The sequence below is a fragment of the Oncorhynchus tshawytscha genome, linkage group LG09, assembly GCF_018296145.1.
Source record: "Oncorhynchus tshawytscha isolate Ot180627B linkage group LG09, Otsh_v2.0, whole genome shotgun sequence".
NCBI classification, from domain to species: domain Eukaryota; kingdom Metazoa; phylum Chordata; class Actinopteri; order Salmoniformes; family Salmonidae; genus Oncorhynchus; species Oncorhynchus tshawytscha.
The window spans coordinates 73,627,421-73,645,813 of NC_056437.1; the positions used below are offsets into that span (position 1 = coordinate 73,627,421).

General features: G+C 42.9%; 1 protein-coding gene across 3 annotated transcripts in view; it reads right to left on the minus strand.

Moving 5' to 3' along the window:
• Nucleotides 1-17,810, minus strand: part of LOC112258659 (signal transducer and activator of transcription 5B-like) — an 84,431-nt gene extending 66,621 nt beyond the window's left edge. Inside the window, exons 1-2 of one of the 3 annotated variants that reach the window (XM_042327395.1) lie at nt 17,500-17,810; nt 9,635-9,682 (exon numbers count right to left, since the gene is read on the minus strand). The gene's annotated coding sequence lies outside the window, so the exon portion shown is untranslated. The remainder of the gene's footprint in view (nt 1-9,634; nt 9,683-17,499) is intronic. The other 2 variants (XM_042327394.1, XM_042327396.1) reach the window with 2 other exon arrangements.
• Nucleotides 17,811-18,393: the final 583 nt, after the last annotated feature.

Below are 18,393 nucleotides of genomic sequence, written 5' to 3' on the forward strand. Positions count from 1 at the left end.
GTGCAACAGAAGGGGACTACACTGTACAGTACCACAGACTTACTTCACTGGTGTAACTTTGAGAAAGGTGGGACCCTGTGCAACAGAAGGGGACTACACTGTACAGTACCACAGACTGACTTCACTGGTGTAACTTTGAGAAAGGTGGGACCCTGTGCAACAGAAGGGGACCACACTGTACAGTACCACAGACTTACTTCACTGGTGTAACTTTGAAAAAGGTGGGACCCTGTGCAACAGAAGGGGACTACACTGTACAGTACCACAGACTTACTTCACTGGTATAACTTTGAGAAAGGTGGGACCCTGTGCAACAGAAGGGGACTACACTGTACAGTACCACAGACTTACTTCACTGGTGTAACTTTGAGAAAGGTGGGACCCTGTGCAACAGAAGGGGACTACACTGTACAGTACCACAGACTGACTTCACTGGTGTAACTTTGAGAAAGGTGGGACCCTGTGCAACAGAAGGGGACTACACTGTACAGTACCACAGACTTACTTCACTGGTGTAACTTTGAGAAAGGTGGGACCCTGTGCAACAGAAGGGGACTACACTGTACAGTACCACAGAGACTTACTGGTGTAACTTTGAGAAAGGTGGGACCCTGTGTAACTTTGAGAAAGGTGGGACCCTGTGCAACAGAAGGGGACTACACTGTACAGTACCACAGACTTACTTCACTGGTGTAACTTTGAGAAAGGTGGGACCCTGTGCAACAGAAGGGGACTATACTGGACAGTACAACAGACTTACTTCACTGGTGTAACTTTGAGAAAGGTGGGACCCTGTGCAACAGAAGGGGACTACACTGTACAGTACCACAGACTTACTTCACTGGTGTAACTTTGAGAAAGGTGGGACCCTGTGCAACAGAAGGGGACTACACTGTACAGTACCACAGACTGACTTCACTGTTGTAACTTTGAGAAAGGTGGGACCCTGTGCAACAGAAGGGGACTACACTGTACAGTACCACAGACTTACTTCACTGGTGTAACTTTGAGAAAGGTGGGACCCTGTGCAACAGAAGGGGACTACACTGTACAGTACAACAGACTGACTTCACTGTTGTAACTTTGAGAAAGGTGGGACCCTGTGCAACAGAAGGGGACTACACTGTACAGTACCACAGACTTACTTCACTGGTGTAACTTTGAGAAAGGTGGGACCCTGGGAAACTGGTGTAACTTTGAGGTGGGACCCTGTGCAACAGACAGGGGACTACACTGTACAGTACCACAGACTTACTTCAGGGGACTACACTGGACAGTACCACAGACTGACTTCACTGGTATAACTTTGAGAAAGGTGGGACCCTGTGCAACAGAAGGGGACTACACTGGACAGTACCACAGACTTACTTCACTGGTGTAACTTTGAAAAACCCTGGTGGGACCCTGTGCAACAGAAGGGGACTACACTGTACAGTACCACAGACTGACTTCACTGGTGTAACTTTGAGAAAGGTGGGACCCTGTGCAACAGAAGGGGACTACACTGTACAGTACCACAGACTTACTTCACTGGTGTAACTTTGAGAAAGGTGGGACCCTGTGCAACAGAAGGGGACTACACTGTACAGTACCACAGACTTACTTCACTGGTGTAACTTTGAGAAAGGTGGGACCCTGTGCAACAGAAGGGGACTACACTGTACAGTACCACAGACTTACTTCACTGGTGTAACTTTGAGAAAGGTGGGACCCTGTGCAACAGAAGGGGACTACACTGTACAGTGTACAGTACCACAGACTGACTGACTTCAGAAAGGTCATGGGTGTAACTTTGAGAAAGGTGGGACCCTGTGCAACAGAAGGGGACTGTAACTTTGAGAAAGGTGGGACCCTGTGCAACAGAAGGGGACTACACTGGACAGTACCACAGACTTACTTCACTGGTGTAACTTTGAGAAAGGTGGGACCCTGTGCAACAGAAGGGACCTACACTGTACAGTACCACAGACTTACTTCACTGGTGTAACTTTGAGAAAGGTGGGACCCTGTGCAACAGAAGGGGACTACACTGTACAGTACAACAGACTGACTTCACTGTTGTAACTTTGAGAAAGGTGGGACCCTGTGCAACAGAAGGGGACTACACTGTACAGTACCACAGACTTACTTCACTGGTGTAACTTTGAGAAAGGTGGGACCCTGTGCAACAGAAGGGGACTACACTGTACAGTACCACAGACTTACTTCACTGGTGTAACTTTGAGAAAGGTGGGACCCTGTGCAACAGAAGGGGACTACACTGTACAGTACAACAGACTGACTTCACTGGTGTAACTTTGAGAAAGGTGGGACCCTGTGCAACAGAAGGGGACTACACTGTACAGTACCACAGACTGACTTCACTGTTGTAACTTTGAGAAAGGTGGGACCCTGTGCAACAGAAGGGGACTACACTGGACAGTACCACAGACTGACTTCACTGGTGTAACTTTGAGAAAGGTGGGACCCTGTGCAACAGAAGGGGACTACACTGTACAGTACCACAGACTTACTTCACTGGTGTAACTTTGAAAAAGGTGGGACCCTGTGCAACAGAAGGGGACTACACTGTACAGTACCACAGACTTACTTCACTGGTGTAACTTTGAGAAAGGTGGGACCCTGTGCAACAGAAGGGGACTACCCTGGACAGTACCACAGACTTACTTCACTGGTGTAACTTTGAGAAAGGTGGGACCCTGTGCAACAGAAGGGGACTACACTGTACAGTACCACAGACTGACTTCACTGGTATAACTTTGAAAAAGGTGGGACCCTGTGCAACAGAAGGGGACTACACTGTACAGTACCACAGACTTACTTCACTGTGTGTAACTTTGAGAAAGGTGGGACCCTGTGCAACAGAAGGGGACTACACTGTGTAACTTTGAGAAAGGTGGGACCCTGTGCAACAGAAGGGGACTACACTGTACAGTACCACAGACTGACTTCACTGGAGTAACTTTGAGAAAGGTGGGACCCTGTGCAACAGAAGGGGACTACACTGTACAGTACAACAGACTTACTTCACTGGAGTAACTTTGAGAAAGGTGGGACCCTGTGCAACAGAAGGGGACTACACTGTACAGTACCACAGACTGACTTCACTGGAGTAACTTTGAGAAAGGTGGGACCCTGTGCAACAGAAGGGGACTACACTGTACAGTACCACAGACTTACTTCACTGGTGTAACTTTGAGATAGGTGGGACCCTGTGCAACAGAAGGGGACTACACTGTACAGTACCACAGACTGACTTCACTGTTGTAACTTTGAGAAAGGTGGGACCCTGTGCAACAGAAGGGGACTACACTGTACAGTACCACAGACTTACTTCACTGGTGTAACTTTGAGAAAGGTGGGACCCTGTGCAACAGAAGGGGACTACACTGTACAGTACCACAGACTGACTTCACTGGTGTAACTTTGAGAAAGGTGGGACCCTGTGCAACAGAAGGGGACTACACTGTACAGTACCACAGACTTACTTCACTGGTGTAACTTTGAGAAAGGTGGGACCCTGTGCAACAGAAGGGGACTACACTGTACAGTACCACAGACTGACTTCACTGGTGTAACTTTGAGAAATGTGGGACCCTGTGCAACAGAAGGGGACTACACTGTACAGTACCACAGACTTACTTCACTGGTGTAACTTTGAGAAAGGTGGGACCCTGTGCAACAGAAGGGGACTACACTGTACAGTACCACAGACTGACGTCACTGTTGTAACTTTGAGAAAGTTGGGAACCTGGAAGAAAAAACACTGGTGTTTTAAAAGTGCAAGGTTGCACTTATTTAGTAAGTGTGATATGAACACGGGTTCTGTTTGTTTATCAAACGTTGAACTCTGACCCCATGCACACACACACACACACACACACACACACACACACACACACACAGACACACACACAGTTCTTGTCTTCACCGGCCTGGGTTATCAGACACTTTTCTGTGTTTAATCATTGATATGTTCCAGGCTGTGCACAGAGGCAGCCACCAGTGTGGGGTAAAACCATACTCTATTCATTAGAATAAGACTACAGTCAATATTTCATTTTCTCCTTCAACTATAATTTGGAGTTGTTATATGAGGATCCACCAGCGCAAGCTGAGAGAGAGAGCGATAGAGATGTCGTGCAGAGTGAGCAGCAGCGAGCCACGCTGGAGAGGAGAAGAGCCGCCGAGGGCAATGACGAAGTAATTGGATCAATAGAACCACAGGTCCACACTCTGACGGTCCACATTACACTAGCTCTGCGCTAGATAGAGATAGATGGAGAGGGATGAGAAGAAGAACAGAGAGCCTAGGACAGAGGGGAAGACTGGGCCCAGAAATGAGACAATACTTTCTTATCCATTAGGTTATTTATTTATTTAAAATTTAAACCGAGAGAGAGAGAGAGACAGAGAGAGAGAGCGAGAGAAAGAGAGCGATACGTGTGATTAAGACTGTGAGAACCACAGATACTACTGAGACGGAAAGAGATGGAGAGGGACAGGAGGGCCTGATGTTTGACATCAGACAGACAGACAGACAGACAGACAGACAGGCAGCCCGACCGACCGACCAACAGACATGGCTTTAGACTTGCTCAATCAGCTTGGCAGCCTGATCCTGTCAAACAACAGATTATAAAACACAACACCACTAAAGCAGCAACATTAATTTTGACAAAGGGCCCGGTCTGTTCTGGATCATAATCATCGTCATTATCATCTTGTCTTAATCTGCTAAAGACATTTGGCCCATTCCCCAGAGGGAGCGCAGCCTTGACCTAGATTTGTTTTGTTTTATAACATTCTGGGATTAAGCGGGTCGGGAATAATGGCAATATGATGTGTGTGTGTTGCATCTGATGAGATGTTCTTATTTCCATATTTCCATCTCACTCCTTCCCTTCTCAGTTCTCCCCCCCCATCTCCTGCTGTAATGTAACCAGTAGTAGGTTTGAACGTGGACGTGGTGATCGACTACCGGTTAGGCCTCATCCTGCATTAAGTTACTCTACATTTAACAGGCAGATTCTCAAACGCCATTGAAACAGAGGGCTTGACCACTTTACCGTCTGCCAGGATCTTTAACCAAGAATACATTTCTCAGAAAGCCAAAAGGATACAGTTGAGTTCTCCAGAACACACTGTAGAATTATACTCCACAACCAGCCAGTGTTCAAACAAAACCACCTGCTGAAAAATACAGCCAATTCAAACCCTAACCAGCCAATACAATCCTCAACAAAACCAAAACCAGGAAAGACGAGGCAAAATATAAACCAAATACCAGACCAAAATGACCCAATAGGTTTAGAAACAGAAATCATCAGTGGAGGACTGTAAGAGTTTAGATGACATCACCACTGGCACACATAATAATCTTCAGTGTAGCAGCCAGGTCGAGTCATGTGTGAGTTTATAAGGCTTGACCTTTCAGTAAACTAATGCAAGGCTGATGCCAGGTTGATTTATGGCAATAAAGGCAGACGACCCCTGACCTCTAGTGCATTACTGGAGCCACTAGATTAGTCTCTCCTCCAGGTTATCTGGGGGGATATCACTGCCTTATCCACTGAACAACAGGAACACTGGTCACACAGATGCATACAACATACTGTAGATAGTATAGCTAGCTAAAGACGTAAGATTTCAATTTGATCACCCTAATGCAGGAGAAAATCTCCATTCATTATAATCCACATAATAATTCACATTTCCTGTTGCTACAGGCTTATTTTCGTATTGTAGCAAACTGGCTCAAATTAAGATTCTACATCTGTACACTCATCCAGTCCATTCTGTTAAATCTTTCTCTTCATTTACAAATCTATGATCTGTGCCCGTCTTGACAGGACAGTGTAGCCAAAAGTTTAAAGAGTGGAGGGTGAGAAAGTCTGTATCTTCGGCATTGTGGCACCTGAAGGCTAGGTGAGAATTTGTTGTATTGGTGGGTGTCAAGAAAGATTTTTAGGCTTGCGGCAATTTTTTTTGTTGCAAACAAAAGTTTAGGAACCACTGATGTGGAATCAAGTGATCGGTTGGGAATTAACCCTTAGTAGGCTGTACTGGTCTCTATCTCCAACGGGCAGGTAAATGATTTCAACGTCAGGGCCAAAGTTGTTAGCATGGTAGCTACGGCTTGCTCTGAGCGGCATGTAAGTGGTATTGATATTTGCTAACATATGAACGAATTCTGCTGTCCAGCATGACGTGACCTGCAGCAAATTGGACCTCCTGTAGAGTTGATCAAACATTACAGTTCAAACGCCTTCTTTCATACCCCCCCAGTGCCAACCCAGCATGAGGTGCGCATGCCTTACGAAGATTGGGTAGATTTTAATTAATTACTTTGAAAATAATATGTTGGGCTGGATGAAATTATATCACAGTCATATGATATCACATATAATTTAAACCATTACAATATACTGTAAATAGGGCCTCCTGTGTGGCGCAGCAGCCTAGGGCAATGCATCACAGTGCTTGAGGCGTCACTACAGACCCGGGTTCGATCCCAGGCTGTGTCGCAGGCGGCCACAACAGGGAGACCCGTGATGCGGCGCACAATTGGACCAGCATTGTCTGGGTTGTCCTTGTCTCGTCGCGCTCTAGTGACTCCTTGTGGTGGGCTGGGTTCATGCACGCTGACCTCTGTAGCCGGCTGTACGGTGTTTCCTCCGACACATTGGTGCGGCTGTCTTCCGGGTTAAGCGAGCAGTGCTGCTAGGCAGGGTCGTGTTCCGGAGGACGCATGGCTCTCGACCTTCGCCTCTCCCGAGTCCGTACGGGAGTTGCAGCGATGGGACAAGACTGTAACTATCAATTAGATATCACGAAAAAGGGGTAAAAAGTACCCAAAAAATTAAGAAAGAATATACTGTAAATGCTATGAGAACGCAAATGAGCATCCCTGTTAGGAAATGAGCTTCAATGTGAAAATGTCTGCTCTTGTCTAGAGTAGAGGTCGACCGATTAATCGGAATGCCGATTTCAAGTTTTCATAACAATCGGAAATCGGCATTTTTGGCCGATTAATTTTAATTTTAATTTATTAATTTATTTTTGATACCTTTTATTTAACTAGGCAAGTCTTATTTTCAATGAATGCCTAGGAACTGTGGGTTAACTGCCTTGTTCAGGGACAGATTTTCACCTTGACATCTCAGGGGTTTCAATCTTGCAACTGCACAGTTAACTAGTCCAATGCACTAACCATTGCACTCCACGAGTAGCCTGCCTGTTACAGGAATGCAGTAGAAGCCAAGGTAAATTGATAGCTAGCATTAAACTTATCTTATAAAAAACAATCAATCATAATCACTAGTTATAACTACTAATCCAGTTTAGCAGACAATATTAACCAGGTGAAATTGTGTCATTTCTCTTGCGTTCATTGCACGCAGAGTCAGGGTATATGCAACAGTTTGGGCTGCCTGGCTCATTGTGAACTAATTTGCCAGAACTTTACGTAATTATGACATACATTGAAGGTTGTGCAATGTAACAAGAATATTTAGATTTAGGGATGCCACCCATTAGATAAAATACAGAACGGTTCCGTATTTCACTGAAATAATAAATGTTTTGTCTTTGAAATGATAGTTTCCGGATTTGATCATATTAATGACCAAAGGCTCGTATTTCTGTGTGTTATTATGTTATAATTAAGTCTGATTTGATAGAGCAGTCTGACTGAGCAGCAGCAGGCCCGTAATCATTCATTCAAACAGCACTTTCGTGCGTTTTGCCAGCAGCTCTTCGCAAGCACAGCGCTGTTTATGACTTCAAGCCTATCAGCCTAATGGCTGGTGTAACTAATGTGAAATGGTTAGCTAGTTAGCTGGGTGTGCGCTAATACTGTTTCAAACGTCACTCGCTTTTAGATTTGGAGTAGTTATTTATTGCGCTGCAAGGGCCACGGCTTTTGTGGAGCGATGGGTAACGATTCTTCGAGTGTGGCTGTTGTCGATGTGTTCCTGGTTCGAGCACAGGTAGGGGTGAGGAAGGGGACGGAAGCTATACTGTTACACTGGCAATACAGTGCCTATAAGAACATCCAATAGTCAAAGGTATATGAAATACAAATGGTATAGAGAGAAATAGTCCTATAAATACTATATTAACTACAACCTAAAACCTCTTACCTTGGAATATTGAAGTCTCATATTAAAATGAACCACCAACTTTCATATGTTCTCATGTTCTGAGCAAGGAACTTAAACGTTAGCTTTTTTACATGGCACATATTTTACATGGCACACATTTTACATGGCACATATTACTTTCTTCTCCAACACTTTGTTTTTGCATTATTTAAACCAAATTGAACATGTTTCATTATTTATTTGAGCCTAAATTGATTTTATTGATGTTTTATATTAAGTTAAAATAAGTGTTAATTCAGTATTGTTGTAATTGTCATTATTACAAATTTAAAAAAATAAAAAAATCGGCTGATTAATCGGTATCGGCTTTTTTGGTCCTCCAATAATCGGTATCGGCGTTGAAAAAATCATAATCGGCCGACCTCTAGTTTAGAGTCTATTGAATGTAAAGCTGGTGAAGTGGTTGTAGCATAGAACAGCATTTTGCTCATGTGTGTTTACTTTGCAGAAAATAACTGGGTAAGATTCTGGTTTCCAACTATTTGCATACAATTTGCATATTGCAACAAGGATAGATAACACCAGTTATCCCCCAACACCCAACCACAAAACAATGCCAAAGGACATTTAAGAAGGAATTAACCAGAAATAAAAGTGAATTAAGTAAGGTACATCCAAAGACCATCGCATTTAATAAATATATATCATATTTAACCCAGTCAGCTTAACTCAATCAGAAACTCGGAATCGCAGCAAAAACAAAAATATCCACAGGTGACATTTGAAAAAAACGTGATGCTCACAGCCACATGCCCCTCCCTAATTTGCATGCTACCTTCCCATGGCTGGCTGAGAGCGAGGGCTGAGAGTGACCTTCTTCAAGAGCGCTGGTAATTTCTTGTGTGTCACAAAGATAATATCCGGAGGCTTTATCACGTGTCTCAGAGTCTGGTGTGCAACACAGAGGAACAGAGAAATCTTTCAAATACATATATTTTTACAGTCTATCAGAGAAATACAGTGAAAGAGAGAGAGCAAAAGTGAGAGCGTGAGAGTTACGTTGCACTGGCACATCAAGACCAGCAGGAGTGATTCAACTCTATGGGTGTTGATGACTATGTGGACCATCTTAACCATTTTAAAAAGGAAGGATTTTAGTTGGATGATAAACCTCTTGTTAACAATATAGCCCATTTAGTGTTACTGGATACAAACTTCAGAGTAATGTAATGTAGCTGTCAACCATGACCCATGCTACATGATGTATTTGACAGACGGATCAGTCTTGCCTAGGCAAGGCTGAGAGCTCTGGAGGTCATGTGACTACAGGATTAGTTTGAGCCCAACTGAAAGGGGCGGGGTTAGTGGGGGTAGGGGTTAGCGTGAGCCTTTCTTTCACCACCACATGCTTTCTCATAGACCCCGGGACTCCTCCCCTACTACAGTATCTCTTTCCCTTTAACTGTCTTTCTCTCTTCCTCCCTTCCTCCACTCTCTGCTTAAAAATGTTCAACCCGTTTCACGCTCACCTTACAGGTTTAATCTCTGCTTGGACTGGACAACACACTGTTACTCAGCTGAAGGCAGAGAGAGAGAGAGAGAGAGAGAGAGAGAGAGAGAGAGAGAGAGAGAGAGAAAAAAAAGAGAGAATGTAAAAAGAAACCAATCAACACCATGGCCATCTGAAAAAGGCCATGGCACACACTTAGGTACTCATTGGCTGTGTTTGAGATCATTAATACCGCAATGTATCATGGGTAAATCGTGACTGACTGATCTACAAATAAGATTGAGTTGTTTTTTAGATGCAAGGTGATTTGTCGATCAGTCAGTCTCGACTCGCCTTTAAAGTCGGCTGCAATGTTGAACGCGCCCACTTCCTTGTAGCCTACATGACACCGCACTCTGATTGGGCAACACTTCCTCATGCTCAAATTGGAACCCCCTCTTAGTCCTAATCTAAGATTTGATTATCCTACCCCTACACCTCCTCCCCTTTTCCTTTTTCTTCCTCCTTCCCTCCCTCCTCCAGCGGCGTGTATTCATGGACGCCAAGAGATGCCAGACCCCCCTCCATCTTCGGTCTCCCTGTGTTTCATCATTTTCCTTCAATATGTGTAGGTCATCTATCTGATGTTGTCTGGTTTAAAAGAGTATGACATTGTTGCCGCCGGTAGAATTGAAAGCAAGGGAAGCCAGCAAGCATTTGGCTTCCCTTGATAAAGAATAGCCAATCAGCGTTGAGAGAAGCTGAGTGAGCTGAACTGTGCACCAACAAAAAAGTGTCAAGGGAAGCCAGTTTGGATTTAGCTTTACTCCAATCACATCACATCCAAAGGAACACGTAATTTACAGTAAAACAAATATTGTTGTCATTGTCCTCCGGTGGCTAGCTAGCTAAAGTCGGCCCTTTCCTAAATTAGCCATGGATGGCGATAGGGATTTGGACTTGGGGTTTGACATAATTCTCTGTACTGGACAATGATTATAACTGTGATTCTGATCTAACCATACATTGTGCCCCTGGACTGAGAGGATGAAAGTTCAACATGTAGCTAGATGTAGTACGCTAATGTTAACTGGCCTGGTGCATCGTTGGCCATGAAAGGAAGTTAGGCTAGCAAGCAAGCATTTTTAGACAGGTAGCCTACGACAACAAAAACTAAGAGCGTGTACTGTATGATAGATTCGTGAAAGAGAGGAGGATGGCATTGGTTGTTTCTCTACAAGTAGGGTGGGTCGACATGTTTGTTCTACTTGCACGCACAAATGCATGCACACACGCGTACACACAAACATGGAAATCAGAACCATGGACAGCCACATCATATTTAGCTTTCATTGATTGGACTCAATTATTTTTGGTATCCTAGTTGTCACTGTCTGTATTCGACTAAGCAGAGGTGATTTGATGATGTTGAAATGTTGAAGTTGAAATGGTGCAGGAATAGTGGAGGCAGCTCCTGTTTTCTTTGTGACTTGCTGTAACTCTCCATGGTTCTAAATCAATAGTTGTTTAGTGGTCCATGCTATCGGTCATGTAGCTGTTTGTTACATGCAATATGCTTTGTGGACTTCACTGGACAGAGGTAGCTATCCAGTTTTGTGATGAAACAAGGGTGTGGTTTAATTTATTCTGCCACTGTGTCTTCTTATTGTCTCAACCTTAAGCCAATATATCACGGTGGCAATGCATATTAACTAACAGGTTATAGAACAAACAATGCAATTATCACAACACATAGGTTGTAAAATGGCTTTTTTTACCTGGCTTGCATGGCTTCCTTAGTGATTCCCCCCCCCCCAAGCACCGCTACTGCCCGCCTCTCCTTATCTTTATGAGATCGTCGGCCTCTTTCAGAAGTGATTCCTGACAGCATCCTGACAGGTCAAGGGACTAGTGACTGATAACCAAGCCAGGAACTTTTCCCATATACAGTATGCACCATTATTATTAATAATAACAATAATAACCATAATAATAACAGATTGTTTTTGTATAGTGTTTTTCAGTACAGCAATGGCAGGTAGCCTAGTGGTTAGAGTATTGGACTAGTAAACGAAAGGTTGCAAGATCGAATCCCTGAACTGACAAGGTAAAAATCTGTTGTTCTGCCCCTGAACAAGGCAGTTAACCCACTGTTCTTAAGCCATCATTGTTCTTAACCGACTTGCCTAGTTAAATAAAGGTAAAAAATAAATCAAAATAAATGACAGGTGCTGTTAGACTACAATATTATTTTTCTGACTGTTTGGAGGTGTAAACAACACTAAATCAATTCTAAGTAATACCAGTCTGTTCTAACAAAAATAAAATGTAAAGCCTTTATTACAGCATAGCATAGATCAAAAAGCAGAATCTGTGAAATTGCTTCATCTGACATTTTGCAGTTGCATGAGGCTTGGTGCTCATGGAATTAGTAGGCTATTAAACAAACACCCAAACAGGCTAACCAAAGCTACATCGGTCTTATTTCTGTAGATATACAGTACCTTCATAAAGTATTCAAACTCCTTGACTTTTTCCACATTTTGTTACATTACAGCCTTATTCAAAAATGTATTAAATTTTTTACAAATTCTGAAAAATCTATACACAATACCCCATAGTGAAAACTGGCACCCCTGTATTGGCACCCCTGTATTTGGGGAGTTTCTCCCATTCTTCCCTGCCGACCTCTCAAGCTCTGTCAGGTTGGATGGGGAGCATTGCTGCACAGCTATTTTCAGGTCTCTCCAGAGATTTTAGATCGGGTTCAAGTCCAGGCTCTGGCTGGGCCACTCAAGGACATTCAGAGACTTGTCCCGAAGCCACTCAAGCGTTGTCTTGGCTGTGTGCTTAGGGTCATTGTCTTGTTGGAAGGTGAACCTTTGCCCCAGTCTGAGATCCTGAGAGCTCTGGAGCAGGTTTTCACCAAGGATGTCTATGTACTTCTTTCATCTTTGCCTCAATCCTGACTAGTCTCCCAGTCCCTGCCCCTAAAAATGGTGCCAGGTTTCCTACAGACGCGATGCTTGGCATTCAGGCTAAAGAGTTCAATCTTGGTTTCATCAGACCAGAGAATCTTGTTTCTCATGGTCTGATAGTCCTTTAGGTGCCTTTTGGCAAACTCAAAGCGGGCTGTCATGTGCCTTTTACTGAGGAGTAGCTTCCATCTGGCCACTCTACAATAAAGGCCTGATTGGTGGTGTTCTGCAGAGATGGTTGTCCTTCTGGAAGGTTCTCCCATCTCCACAGGGGAACTCTAGAGCTCTGTCAGAGTGATCATTGGGTTCTTGATCACCTCCCTGACCAAGGCCCTTCTCCCCCGATTTCTCAGTTTGGCAGGGAGGCCAGCTCTAGGAAGTCTTGGTGGTTCCAAACTTCTTCCATTTAAGAATGATGGAGGCCACTGTGTTCTTGGACCATCAATGCTGCAGAATTATTTAGTACCCTTCCCCAGATCTGTGCCTTGACACAATCCTGTCTCGGAGCTCTACGGACAATTCCTTCGACCTCTTGGCTTGGTTTTTGCTCTGACATGTACTATCAACTCTGGGACCTTATATAGACAGGTGTGTGCCTTTCCAAATCATGTCCAATCAATTGAATTTACCACAGGTGGACTCCAATCAAGTTGTAGAAACATCTTAAGAATGATCAATGGAAACAGGAAGCACCAGAGCTTAATTTTGAGTCTCCTAGCAAAGAGTCTGAATACTTACATAAATAATGTATTTCTGTTTAGAATTTTTAAGAAATTAGCAAAAATTCCTAAAAACCTGTTTTCGCTATGTCATTATGGGATATTGTGTGTATATTGCTTAGGGGAAAAAATATTTAATCAATTTTAGAATACGCCTGTAACGTAACAAAAGGTGGGAAAAGTCAAGGGGTATGAATACTTTCCGAAGGCCCTGTATATGAATGATTTTATAAAGCCAGGCACATTTAACTGTTAGGCTATTGATTATAGACCTAATGAATTTGGGATTTCCTCACTAAGGACAATTAGGCTAAGGCAATGGCTGTTTCCTCGTCTCTGCTACCTCCGCCGCATTGTTCTCAATCCTAATATGCTGGTTAACTTTGCTATTATGCATATGGCAACATAGGGAAAGGTACACTGAAGATTATCTTTCAGAAATGTGGACAGCGAACGTACCCAACGCGGGACAAAGCACATTTGTTTGATATATTAGATATATTAGTGTTGCACCATTATTTTTACATAATATAAGCATATACACTACCAGTATCACATGTCTTAGAGTGATGGACTATGCCATCCCTGTGGCCTCCGCATTGGATTAGTCCACTGAGACAGGTGCGAATCAGATGTCAGGTGTCTTGTGCCCCATGAAAAAAATTATAAATTGCGACTACTTGACTAAAGAAATCTCAGCCAACCAGCAGCCTATTGACCAAACAATTGACCAGTCGACTAACTGGGGTCAGCCCTAAAATATGTACAATATATACAGAGCTCTCTGCCTAGGGGACCTCACAGCGCCATGGAAGCTACAGAATTCAAACGTGTTACATCCATGAATTCATCACAGGCATGCATGGAATACTTCAACTAACCATCCCTTTTCACCAGCATCAGAGCAACCCACCCATGCACCAAAACAACCCACCCATGCACCAAAACAATCCACCCATGCACCAAAACAACCCACCCATGCACCAAAATCTCTCATCTTCCTTCCTCCAGCCCTTCCAGTAAAGACCCATCAGGTCAGTATCACTGCCATGGCTTTCCTGGTAGCAGGGAAGGAGATAAAGTGGGGGAACTCTGGCTAAGCACACGGGCATGCTGTGACCACATGGCCTGCCCTGCCTGTTGAGAGACAGGATCCTTAAACATAGGGTTTCCCCTGTTCCCCTGCTGTTTCTAGGGTTGTCTCTCTGTGTCTGTTTCTGCTCCCTCCCTGCCTAGGACAGGTTGTGCTGTCCAACTCATGTGTGCCCAGCATGGCAACTGTCCGCGTCAGCCAGACCCAACACGACCTCTGAAACTTTGTCTTGGCAGTGGAAATGGCCAGTTACATAGTCCAGTTGAATTAACCGTGTGGGCTCCCCAGGCAGCGCTTCACATAATGTCAAGTGGGTCAGGGTTAAGTGGTGCAAACAATCCTTGATGGTTTACCATAACGGTTTCCATTGATGTCTGACCAAGTGCTTATGTATTTTAGAGAGGGAAAACACATCCCAAATTGTGCAGATGAAGCTGGGCAGACAATCCATTATGGAAAATCTACAGGACCTAGTACCACAAATACAAAGGTATGTTAGAGTTTACACTTCGTCTTCCAATTATAACTAGCCTGACTACCCATCCACATCCCTTCGGCCAAACACCACACCCAGTACCATTTCTTCTCCACCATGAATGTATGGAGCAATCGATAGAGCAGCAGAGTTAAATTCAGAATGAGTCGTCAGGCAAAACTATAACTGCAGGAGGTCAGAATAATGAAAACATCTACCAAATCAATTTCTTTTTAAGGGGTGGTGGGTTGGGTCAAGGAAGTCTACTAGTGCACCTGACTGTTACCCCTGGTTAGCAAAACACTCATCAAAGCATCCTGACCTGTGCTGCTGTCAGTTGGTGTGTGTATAATGTCATTATAACATGAAAGAGGTAGGATACACAGGGACAAGGTGGGGTGCAATCAAACTGCATCGCAGGAAGTAATGACTTTCTTTATCTGAGTTTCTTTAAACAAACATCAATGTCCATACTCAGTGTGGTTGTAAAGCACACACACGTGGACACACACACAAATCTTATCACCACTCAAGCTCGCAGTGACATTGACATTTTAGTCATCAACACATCAACAATTTAGGGGTATTTCCTTTATACAGAGACCTGTCTGTGCTTGTAAGGTTAAGCCATATGACAGTCTAGTAAAACACTATAACATCAATGCATGTGGTGACATTTCAGCTAAACACCAACAACTATGTTTCCAATTACATACCTTTACATGTGAGTCACACAGTGCACTATTACGGGACATGTCCATGTCTTCAGTGACAACAACCACAACCATACAGCACTGCTTTCAGTGGCATTTTATTGCAAACACATCTGTGGCTTCTGTGACATTAATTAGGGAAAGGGAAAGGGGGATATCTAGTCAGTTGCACAACTGAATGTATTCCACCGAAATGTGCTTTCCGCATTTAATCGACGTCCACGTCATCGATACTGTGATGGAGCTTCTTCTAACCCCAATAGCAACAAATGTGATGGGAAACTAGTGAATGAGCTCCCTTTATAACACAATGTGAATCCATTCATCTCTCTCCGGTTAGTTGAAGCCCATTGTGTACAAAATATGTTGAGCTCATTTCTCACAAGAGAGGAATAAGAAAGCAAAAATAACAGTTTTGGTACTAAACGGATTACTCATACAGCACTTGCTTGTTATTTGTTTTCATGTTTGTTTTCATTGTTATGACGACTGACCACATTTTACACAGCATCCTGTGTGGCCATTTTGTTATAAAACAAGTAAAACACTAACTGACATATATCAATGAGGGATTGGGAGACTATTAGTACAACTAGATGAAGTGGCTTGTTTTATTCCAGATTTAATTAGGAATCATTGACATAAAGCCTCTTTAAATTAAATCCATTGTTTGTGTTCCAAACACCCATGTTTACTCAGTTGTGGTAAGGAGGCTTGGAGAACAACTGTCATAAAGCACTCAAATAAACAGGAGCAGAGAGAATGTCACACCTTGACTGCATCACCTGACCAATAGCCAGGCTGCCTTGCTCTCAGGGTGCAATAAGATAAACATTGGACTACTTTACCGGCATATCAACACCACATTAAAAGTCTGCAGCCAATATGGCCTACAGTAGCAATTGTGCACAGTTGTGTATTATAACATGGTTGTTAACAGTTTGTCAAATTATTCAGTTCATTTTAAAATGGTAGACGCCCATTTTCACCAGCAAACTTGGACAAAATAAAAAACATCTCAGAAAAATATTCTGCCAAATAATGTGCCATCTCCACAAACACTTTAGAGAGGATTATTACTCATAGTTTCTTTGTTGCACTGAAAGTCATTCCAATAATATATAGCGTATTTGTCTAAATGAAATATATACATAAAAATATAACTGCTTGTCTAGCATAAATAATAATACAACTGCTTATTTTTACATTGACAGGCAGACACCATATTTTTTTACATCGGCATTGATCATTTATTTATCTAGTTCTTATCTAATTTCGAAAGTTACCTAACTAAAATAGATGTGCAATACAAGTTGAACTTTCACCTGTTAGGCTACAACACAACTTCTTGAGAGGAGTTCCACACGCACATTCATTATACCATAATATGCGCCTCACGCTGGCTAACGGTTTGATAGAATAAACTCACATTCCAATTTGCGTTTGACCTAGGCTACACGCTATTTCAATGATCCGTATAACATGTGTTATAGCCTACATGCAAATGATGTTAATAATATAGCCGTTAAGATGTTATGTTAAAAACGTTGTGCAATGTTGAAGAAAATAAATGATCTAGCGTATTCGAGTTCTCGCTTGACTCCCAGGAGGGGGTTGGACTCAGCCTGTTGATTCAATATATATATAGGAGAAAGGGTCAACAAACACCAGTAACAAAGTAAATATTATATTAACAATACACTCAATCAATATTGTAAACACTAAAAATATATTTGTAGCTTCACATGTGGTATTGTCGGTGACATTATAGCCACGCTTGGCTAGCCTAAAAGACGGCAGAGCCACACAACTCTAACCATAGTTTGTTTACAAAGCGCTGTCGGAACATTCTTTCGCAATAGAAACCGTCTGCACAAAATATGCTTTTCCAAAATCTTCTCGAAGCTGACATAGTTAACAAACCTACCTTGACAGGACGATCAATTGAGTTGTCTTTTGCATAAAAGTAAGGGAAAGCTCCGCAACGTACGCACGACCCAGAAAATGAACCTCTCCCGTCTCTTTCTAACTGTTCGCTACGCAGTTTTTTTCATTCTCTCTCTTGTGCCTTTCGCTTGCGCTCCACTCTAGGATCGGTCAGTCAGTGCAATAAAGGATCCTTGGGACGTCCATATCGTAAACCTTAACATTAACCATAAGCCTTACCTAACCCTTGCCCTTACCTTAACTATTTTAAATGTCAACTTCAATGGGGGGTAGAGGCTTCCCAAGGATTCTAGATAGCAGGAACCCTCTAAGTTCTCTCCCTATCTCTAACCGCCCACTTCCGGCGTTTTCTGTTTGACAGGCGAATATTGTCATATGAAAACATTAACATGTGCAAAATTTTGTCCCTACTTCAGTAAGTTAATTTACCAGCATAATATAGCCTAACCTAACAAATGTAAGGCAATTAAATGATCAAATGATCAAATTCTGTATTGATGATGAAATAACAACAATAATAATAATAAATAGATGAAGGAGAAATAGTTTATTATTTTCCTACATATTATCATGTTATATGCTATTGTTATAATCATCATTAGAAGTAGTCTTGTAATAACTGAAGTAGCCTTTGTAAGAGCAATGAGATCCATTTCTAAATAGCACTACAGTACATTGTCTATTGATGAACCACATAACAGGTGTTTACAAGAATAGGCCAACATGTGCACATGTTGCCTTCAATGTGTCTCAATGGGAAGAAAGTGGAGAAAACCAATGGGAATTTGAAGAGATGGAGATGCCCAGTTCTAGGAAGTAGCAAGGCCAAGAGTGAGAAACTTTTCTTGGATTTGTAGGCCTTTGTACCCTCTAT